Here is a 9,899-nt window from a genome sequence, read left to right as displayed (position 1 = left end):
GTTCAAAGGTTTCAACCCAGACCAAAGGTTTGGACTGGCCAATCATGTAGCTAACACTTGCATAGGGTAATTCCTGTTTACCACAGTAATTAAAATGTGAGCTCCTTTCTAAAATTTGACAAGTAGACCTTTCCTTTTTTTCCCTTTCCTGTGTGAGTAAATACTGTTTTGACAAGCTTGCATTTCTCAGCAATTTTAGCCCATTAAACTTAATGATAATAGCCGTTTCACTTTGCATCCAAAGTCCAGCTCCTCTTACTCTTTTTTTTTTTGTGTGCGTGTGTGTGTGTGAGTAATGTCGTGTTTGGCACAAACTGCTCCACTCTATCTCTATCCAAAAAGACCCTGCCCTGCTCCGCTGCCTTTTCCAATAACGCCTCCCTCTGTGCTGCTGACGTCTGTCTTTCCTGCATCCTTGCCAGGAAAAGGATAAGTGATTAAGTAGAAGAGGAAATGCAGGAAGAAAAGATTATGTCAAATGGCTTTTGCTTCACAATAACACAGATAGAGGATAATTTCTATTAGAGGATTCTTTTCTACTGTCCAACATGAGTTGCTCAGATCATCGCTTCCTGTCTTGTTTTCCTCATAATACTAATGGTGGTTTATGGTTATATTAACAACACTGCTTCTAAGTTTTCTCTGTTTATGGGATAATCTGATGAATGTGTAGCAGAGAGGGAGTTTGTGTACTTGTTTTACAAATGTTATGAGGGTATAAATCTGTTTATGTGGTCGCTCATAATGTTTAGCTTTGGATTAGGATAAAAGTTAGGTTGGAGTAGTGGTAACTCCATGAAATCAAGGAATGCCGATGAATATAGGGGTCGTGTTCTTTGAAGTAATGCACATACTGTGTGTGCAAGTTTATTGTGTGTGCAGTGCAATGCATGGACGTATATATTCCAGTTTTTGCAGGGCCTGGACAGCTCCTGCAAGAACTGTGGTTGCCACATATAGACATAAATACAAACACATACAGAAACACGCAAAGACGCTCCATATGCTCCTCCACCCACTCTTATCTTATTTGTTCCCACACTCAGATTACTCCTGGCAGACTGACACAAGCTACTGTTTAATTAGTAGGGTTGATTAGGTTGGCTATACGTGGCGGCAACACAGGATCACAGGAAATGCCAGTGAAAGCTCGTGTGTGATTTTTATTTTTTCAAATGCCGCATCCATTGTCTTCCCTCTTTCCCGTCTGTGTTTACTCTGAACTGACTGATAACAAGGTGAAGGCCTAGCTGACATCTTTAACGCTCGCATTTGAGTTTCAGTCGCTATCATTTCCAGTGCAGTTACATAAAGGTTGGATCACATGACCAGCAAAGGGTGCTGGTAAAATAGTTTGGTGAGATGTCTGGGTCTTGGTACTTACACTCACACACAAAAATAGCCGCGACAAAATCAGACTGAAGAATGATTGACAAAGTTTAAAGAGCAACTTTCTAGTTCAACTCAAACAGGTCAGCAGGTTTGACAGTAAACTTGCTGTATCGGCTTTCTCTGAAACACCTGCCGGAGCTGAGGGGAGACTGAAACTCGGATTGTTGGATTAACCTTAGTACTGAGGACTGACCTTGAATGAACAGAGGCTGTTTGACGGTGGCATTAGCAAACTCCTTTTAACAATACAGATAAGCATTACTGGTACGTGCTAAAGACTAGCTAGTTGCATGGAGAACCTGGAGGAACTAGTTGCTTAGAGTTGGACAACCTGAGGCCCCATTAGCATTAGCTTCAAAACATTGCAGGTTAGCTGCCTAATCCAACACCAGCTGCAGGGGTAAAGTACAGAGGCTGTGAATGGGAGACGAGTTCCCTGTTGCAAGTCAAAAAGTTTCAGTTAATTCATAAATTGCTATAAGAATTTGGTTTTAGCCATATTTATTCCTAAAATCATTCTGGCATTGGCTTTGGCGCTAGCTGAAACTTCTTTTGGGGGGTTTAAATGTTGTTGTTTGCTTCACAGAATAGTAAGTCCAATTTAGAAAAACTCATAGGAAGTGGGCGTATCCAAGGGGAAACTCACATTAATGATTACTGAGAGTTTTAAATGTTTTAGATCGGGTGCACCACCTGTTCAATCCAGTTTGAAAGTTGCTATTACAATAAGCTAACATAGGCTGCATGTTTTGGGAAATGAGTGGCACCAACGGAAGGCTTTAGCAGGTGTTAGGGTTTGGCTTGAACGTTCAAAATTCCTGGTACAGTTTTTTTCAGAAAACTTGGTGATTAAGTTGACATCATGTTTGTCTGTGTGTCTCCGAAAGCACAAAAAACACATCCTGGCGTTCAATCATCAGTTCCTGTTTTCCAATAATTGCTAACTAGTTCTAATCCTCAAAAGACCCCATCAAAAAACAACAGAGGAAGCCAAGATGATCCCTGGATTACTTCTGAGGCGGCAGCTGCTGCGTTGCAGTTCTCCCCAGAACCTGCAGATTTAATTGCAAAAAAAAAGGGTAAATTTTACCCCCTCTCTGGTTGAAATAACATGTAAAGGAGTTTCTAGAAACAACAACCTACGATAAAAACCTTTAACATCTTTCAAATATATGTTCCCCATTAATTCCTCCTCCTTCTTAATTTTTTTCCCATCTCCCTCTTCTTTAGTGCTCCTCCTGTTTCTTGGCTCCAGGTCCGGCCCTTCCTGTCAGCAACATTCCTCTGGGCATACCGAGCATCCCCCCCTGCATAAGATGGTTGCTGTAAAGAAAAACACTCTCTTCCCTGGGCAAATACGGCCAGCATGCAGGGGTCAGTGCGGGAAGTCGATTCCAGTGTTGTTTGTCTTAGAAAAAAGCACGAGCTAGCTTTCTCACAAAGTTGAAATTATCAGATGGAAAACCATACTTGACGTCCTTGACCTTTGATCTACGCAGATTTCTCACAGTATCTTCAATCCGTGTTTGTTTGCCCTCCTGGCCTTTGTCCACCCACCTACCTCCCAGACAGGACAATGGTGTTGTGTAGCAAGTGCAGGGTGGTCTGGATGATAGGAGTGACCCTGATACACTCCAGGTTTCCACTTCTTCCTCTGCTCCCGGAAAATGCATCATTCCTACTGTGCAACACGATCAACTCCATCCACAGCATTCTCTGTGGAACGTTTTCCTGTCTTTCTGGAAATAAAGACATCTTCTGTCAGGAAAAAATGTGTGCAGACGCAGCTACTGCAACAACTTATTTCTTTGCTCAGACTATCTGGATGAGTCTGTAAATACAATCTTTATTTACAGTTGGTCACTTTGACAGATTTACTGATAATTATCGTGCTCTTACTTAACCAAGAAACTTAGGCTACGCTGAACTACTAACTAATTTAGGCTGCGGTTCAGTACAGTAGTGACAATACAAACTTAATCATCTCAAGCTGCTTCATGGAACGGCCTTAAGCCCCAGGAACAAACACATAATAACACTGCTCTGGATTTTACAGGTTGCAGATGAAGAGAAGCTGAAATATGATCTGATGTAATGTCAACTCATGCAGCATACACCGACCAGGCATAACATTAGGACCACCTTTCTAATATTGTGATAAAAGTCTCCCTTATGCCTCCAAAACAGTTGTGACTCATCAGAGAATGGACATGGGCCTTCTGAGGGTGTCCTGTGGTGTCTGGTAATAGAATGTTGATAGTGCAGGCCTTTGGGTCCTATTGGTTGAGGGGAGGGGCCTCTGTGGATCATCCCACAGATACTTGATCAGTTTGGGATCTAATGAATTTGGAGGCCAGGTCAACACCTTGTGCCTGTGTCAGGCTGCATCCTGCTGGGGATGGCTGCTGCCATCAAGGAGTGTCATTGCTATTGGGTGAGGGTGCCTGGTCTGGTCTAGATGGGTGGTACATGTCTAAGTAACATCCACATGAATGAATGCCAGGTCTAAAGGATTCCAGTAGAACATGATTTGGCACAAGATGGTCGATGTTATTTACTTTTCCTGCACTGGATTGTTTTGGGCTATTGTGTCATTTTGGTAGTGAAGAGTCTGTCTGTAATTTGATGCAAACTCTGGTCCCCTGCAGGAATGAATATTCAACACGCCAACCCACCATCCTGACCATTTCAGATCATACAAAAAGGGCACGCGATTTCCTCCATTGGCATCAAACACTAAATATGATAAAAACAACTTCTCAGTTACTGGGTTGTGTATTTCACATCTCCACGTTGCAAATATGAAAGCAGAAGGAGCTAGAGACAGACTTCCAGGATTGGTTAGAGAATGTGTTATACTTGCTTTGATAAAATGTGATATCCTAAAATCTTTGGCTATGCATGGTCCTCATAGGACATTTCCCTTACTGATTACATGTAACACATCTGGCTATTTTCCTGTTTGACTATTTTCACAAATATCATCTAACAATAGTGCCTGCAAATGCATGCATACAGGTACGTGCATGTTCCCCAGTGGGCGAACACTTTGTTTGATTTGTAACGCTTTAGTGCTGCCAAAGGGGAAACACATTTGTATTTACTTCATGCAGTTTGGAATGACTTCATGCAGGAATGCTACAAATGAAATGGGTTACAATTCTTTTCCACTGCATTTCCCACAAAGTCAAAGATATTTGACTGAACAATGCTCCTTCCTTAAAAACAGCTGGGTGGAGGACACTGATGGGTGGGAGAAGAATTAGGGGTGGGGGTGGAGGGTACTTCCCAAAGCATTAAGAACTGCTGAGTGAAGGCACGATGAAAGGGTATTGAGTTTCCACTGGAGCCAATGGGAAGTGAATGACCCCTAAATATTTTCTGGAGAATGACTCCATTCTGGACACGAAACAGCACCGTGAACAATGAACAGAGAAGCAAAACATGAGGGGGAAAAAGATAGAAAAGCAAGTATGTGATGGCCAGTGTCAGCTGAAAGCAATAAGAGTAGATTGTTGGACCTCTGCATTTTGTATTCTGGTCATTTAATTTTGGATTCTGTGTGTTTCACCGCAGAGCCATATGTTGCAACATTAACATTTCCTCAGCAGGACAACAGGTGGACATGCTCAGCTGTGCGCTTATCAGCACACTGCAAACGGCTGCTTTCAATTAGTGGTGTGAATGTGTGTGTGTGTGTGTGTGTGTGTGTGTGTGTGTGTGTGTGTGTGTGTGTTTATTTGTGAATCCAGACCAACCAGGACTTGCGTGCACGCCCATTTCCGCAACTCATGTGTCACACTAATCACCTCGGGGTGTGTAGATTAAAGAGTTGACACAATGACACAAACAACTGCATGCGTGTACGTGAGTGTGTGGACTCATGCCGCTATCTTTCTGATCACCGGTTTGAGTTTTACACCACTGGAGTGAGGACATTTGTGCAAAGTGAGGACATTTTGGCCAGTCGTCTCTTCTTTACGAGGGTGTTTGAGGGTTAAGACTTGGTTTTAGGGTTAAAAGGTTACAATTAGGTTATGGTTAGGGTTAGGGTAAGGGTTAGGCACTTAGTTGAGATGGTTAGGGTTAGGGTAAGGGAATGCATTACGTCAGTGAATGTCCTCGCTAAGTTATTTGTACAAACGTGCATGTGTGAGGAGGAGGGTGAGACGGAGGCAGTCTGCATTGGGTTGAGTAATAGAGACACTTTAGGAAATTTTGCTGGAAACAGCTGTTGAGTCTTATCTCAAGATCCTTCTGAGTTACAACAACGACACTCAGAACGAAGCTGAGTGTTTTCATTTTCTTTTTAGGCAGTTATTTAAATCCCCTCAAAACTCTCCTACTTCCTGTCGTGTTCAAAGAAAGACGAGGCACTGCACTTTCAAGACAATGGCATGTATGGACTTGTCTGGAAGTGGGAAGGAGTGAGCAAGGGAGTAGGTATTTTTCTTTTTCTTGTGAAAGTACAACAATCAGACATAACATTATATTAATGGTCTTGTGTTCATAAAGTGCTTTTGTACTTATTGGTACTAAAAGTCTTTTGCAGTCACAATGACACTTCTATATCCATTCATACAGACAAGTGCACACATTTTCACTCACCAGTGCATTGGGAGCAACTTGGGGCTCACTGTCTTGCTCATGTGGTGAATGTATCAGGGATCAAATCGGTAAAGGTCTGTTTTGTGAACAAGGCAAAGAAAAATAGGCAAGGGGAAGGATTAGAGCAACTTTCAAAAAGGGAACAATTCTGATGGCTCGGCATTTGGATCAGAGCATCTCCAAAACTGCCGATCTTGTGCGTTGTTCCCAGTCCGCAGTGGTCAGTACTTATCAAAAGTGCTTCAAGAAAGGAAATGCGGTGAACCAACATCATGACTCACTGATGCTCATCCAGGTGGTCCAGTCCAACAGACTAGCTAACGTATCTCAAATTGCTGGAAAAGTTAATGCTGGTTCTGAGAGAAACGTGTCTGAACACAGATTGTTGCGTAAGGGGCTGGATGGTTTGATCTTCCACGAAACAAAAATGGTGCTGGAATTGGTTTTAGGAACATATCTAGCTAAGGTCAGCACATATGTGGGATAAGTTGATAAACAAGACAGATCAAATGGAGACCCTTACCTTGCAAATTGCAGGAATTAAAGGACTGCTAACCACTTTCAGAGGTCCAACAGAGTCCATTCTCCAATGGGTCAGAGCTGTTTGGGTGGCAAAGGAGTGACCAATACAACAGCAGCCAAGAGGTCCTAATGTTATGGGTAATCGGTGTATATCCAGTGTCCGGAATACTGTAACCAAAACACTCGAGATGTAGCTCAAAATGATGACAGAAGGTATGTGTGCACCAGCCAGAAGCTTCACCAAAGACCAATTGTGTAACACAGATGTAGTGTTTTTAATTTAATTTGCATCCTCTAGCCCCCAGACCCTCTCCACATCAACTATCCGCAGAATCAGGCAGTTTCTGTGAAAACTGTAATCCGTTACTCCATCTTTCACCATACAAAGTCTTCAGTTCACCACAGTAGGACTTTTTCTCCAGTGTGTACCCGAGGCCAAACAAAACCAAACAAAACCAAACTCAAAACCACATTGGAATTGACAAAAAGTGTGGTAGAACAGTTCCTTGAGGCTGAAAGTGAATCATTCTACACAGACCACCATTTTAAAATGCTGTGTGTGGTTGGGGTGGTGGGTGTTGTGTAACTAGTGCATGAAAAACAGTTGGGAAGCCTCACAGGTAGCTAGCCATCAGTCTATCCATCGGCAAGATGGCGACAGCCAAAGTCGCCACACTGGGCTTCGAAAACCGCTCTTCAGAATCCCTTTGGGTAACGTCACGGGTTTCACCAGTCATTATAAAGTATGTAGTAATTGGACATAACATATAAAGGTCTAACTTTAAGGTCAGTTTATGTTTGTTTTGTTTTTTTCTTAGCACGAGCTGAAACACGCCCCATAATGAAACCCCAATGATGTGCTATCAGAGAGAGATCTGACTCCACTCACTGTGACCCTGACATGGATGGACACGGGCCAAGTGACTTGAACACAGATGAATTGATGGGATGTTTGCTCCTTTTTAAAATGTTTACACAGACTCAAGTGTTTTCCGTGTGTGGGTGTGTGTGTGGGCGTGCATGTGTGTGTGCATGTGCGTGCTTGTCTTACATCATGAGGTTTGGTTTCTGTGTAAATTCTTGATCATGTCCACAGCTGTTCTCAACATTCCTTATTGGAGTCTGCTGGACTTCCCGCATGCCCATACACACACAGACACACACAAAAACACACAAACACACAGACACTTACACGTATTGGCTCATTACTGCATCGTGCCACTATGCACCAAGGCTATCTGTGTTCTTTGGTAGCCATAGTTAAAGTAATACTGCTAATACTATGAATAATTGTAAATGTGTGTTTCCTTGTCAACCAGCAGTGAAGAGCTGGGGTGGTGCACAAGAGATTACTGCTACAACTGTTAATTAATTTGGATCAGCTGCTAACATACAGTAGATGATTTAAAACCGGGGCTCAGTAAGCAGCTACTTGTTGAGCATGTCGCCTCAGTGACAAGTGAGTACAACTTAAAGGAATGCAAGTTTGTCTGTAAAGAGAAACAGAGAGGAAAGGGGGCTGATCTGACTCATTCACAGTCATATCAGAGATGTGTGATCAATGTGTGTGTGCGCGGGGGTACGTGCGCGTGTGTGTGTGTGTGTGTGTTACATCTTGCCTACGTCGTCAGTGGGTTTATGCGCTTTGGCTGCACAAATAGGGACTTTACATATCAGATAGAAGCAACACACTTCACACCACATGTTCACCCGACCAGCACCAAAAAAAACCTCTGCAGCTTCCTGTAGACGTGTCTTCAGTTGTCAGCTCATTAGTGCCGACAGGTAACAACGTCTGTACACCTCGATCTATTTCCATTAGGTGCATGAAGACACTAAGACAAGTTCTGAGGCATGTCTCCCTTGTGCCTCCAAAACAGCTCATCAGAGAATAGACATGGGCCTTCTGAGGGTGTCCCGTGGTGTCTTGCAACAGAATGTTGTTATTGGGGGCCTTTGGGTCCTATGGGTTGAGGGGAGGGGCCTCTGTGGATCATCCCACAGATACTTGTTCTAGTGAATTTGGAGGCCAGGTCAACACCTTGTGCTGTTCTTCGTGTTTTTTGAGTTGTTCCAAACCCACGTGTGTGTCTGTGTCAGGGTGCATCCAGCTTTAGATGGCTGCTGCCATCAAGGTGGTCAATGTTATTTACTTCTCCTGTCAGCGGTCATAATGGTATGCCTGATCGGTGTATAATGTGTGGGCAGTTAACATTTAGCATCAGTTCAGTGTTGATGCAGCTCTCCAGTGTGTCGACCTCAGACCAACGTTCACAGCTAGAGTCTGGTGCACTCTGCTCTGTGGTCTACTAATGTTAGCTGCCAACGCTGTGATTGAGGCCACGAGTGTTTTGCTCATTCAGATCTCTATCTATAGCCTTAGATATCCTTGATAGAGGTTACGCCGTAGGACAGCGCAACGGCAGCAGATCTCTAATCAGATATATGCAAAAATATTCCAACAACAATAATACTTACTTGAAAAAGTGCATACATATTGGAGATCTCCCCGCCAAGGTTGACAGGATACTGAAGCACTTCCTAAACTAGTTTTGATCTGGGCATATGTAATTTAGTGTCCCACTTAGCCACACTGGGGGTGGGCAAAGTGAAACCCAGATGTATTTACCCATTTAAGGCTAAAATGGGACTGGATTAGGTTCTCTAAAAAGTCTCATCTCACTGTTCATGCGGTTGATTTGCAGTCTGCTTTTCTTATCCCTCAGAGGACTTTATAATTTGTACAATATGCAGCACTTGATTTAGAAGAAGAATAAAGAGAAGCAGGCAAGTCAGACAGAGGCATGGAAACTTCAGAAACGGCAGCAGAGGAGGGATCCCTCTTCCAGGAAGCATGTGCATGTGTTACATATACAGTCAGGAAGAGAGAAGAGAGAGGAGATAAGCGAGTTTCAACACCTACATTTGCAGAGCACGGTGAGGGAGGATGACGAGCTACATCCAGACGCTACCGAACAGTCCCAAGTCGTATGATCCTCTCCAACATGAAGAAACGGAAACAACCACACAGAGTGAGAAAGCGAGAAGACTAATATGCAAATGTGCACACAAGGGAGAAAGCGAGTTTTGTTTCTTTAAATCCAGTCTCTCTTCTGTGAAAGTGCTTATTTAGAAAGAGATGCCTCTTTTGCATCATCATCATCGTCTGTGGTCAGAAACACAACTTGCACAGGCATGAGGGGAAAGTTTTTGAGAAGCGTGTAGTTACAGTTTCACATGGGCCCCCGAATTGCAGTACAGTATGTGACCTGAAAAAAAAAGGGCACGACAGCGGCAGATGCTATCTAAGAGTGTAGTTCATAATGAGACTGCGATCTGTGTGATAAACAGTAATATGCATATCGCGCCTGTGACTT

This window comes from Chelon labrosus (genome assembly GCF_963514085.1).
Source record: "Chelon labrosus genome assembly, chromosome: 12".
Lineage (NCBI taxonomy): Eukaryota > Metazoa > Chordata > Actinopteri > Mugiliformes > Mugilidae > Chelon > Chelon labrosus.
Note: the sequence above shows the minus strand (reverse complement) of the source record.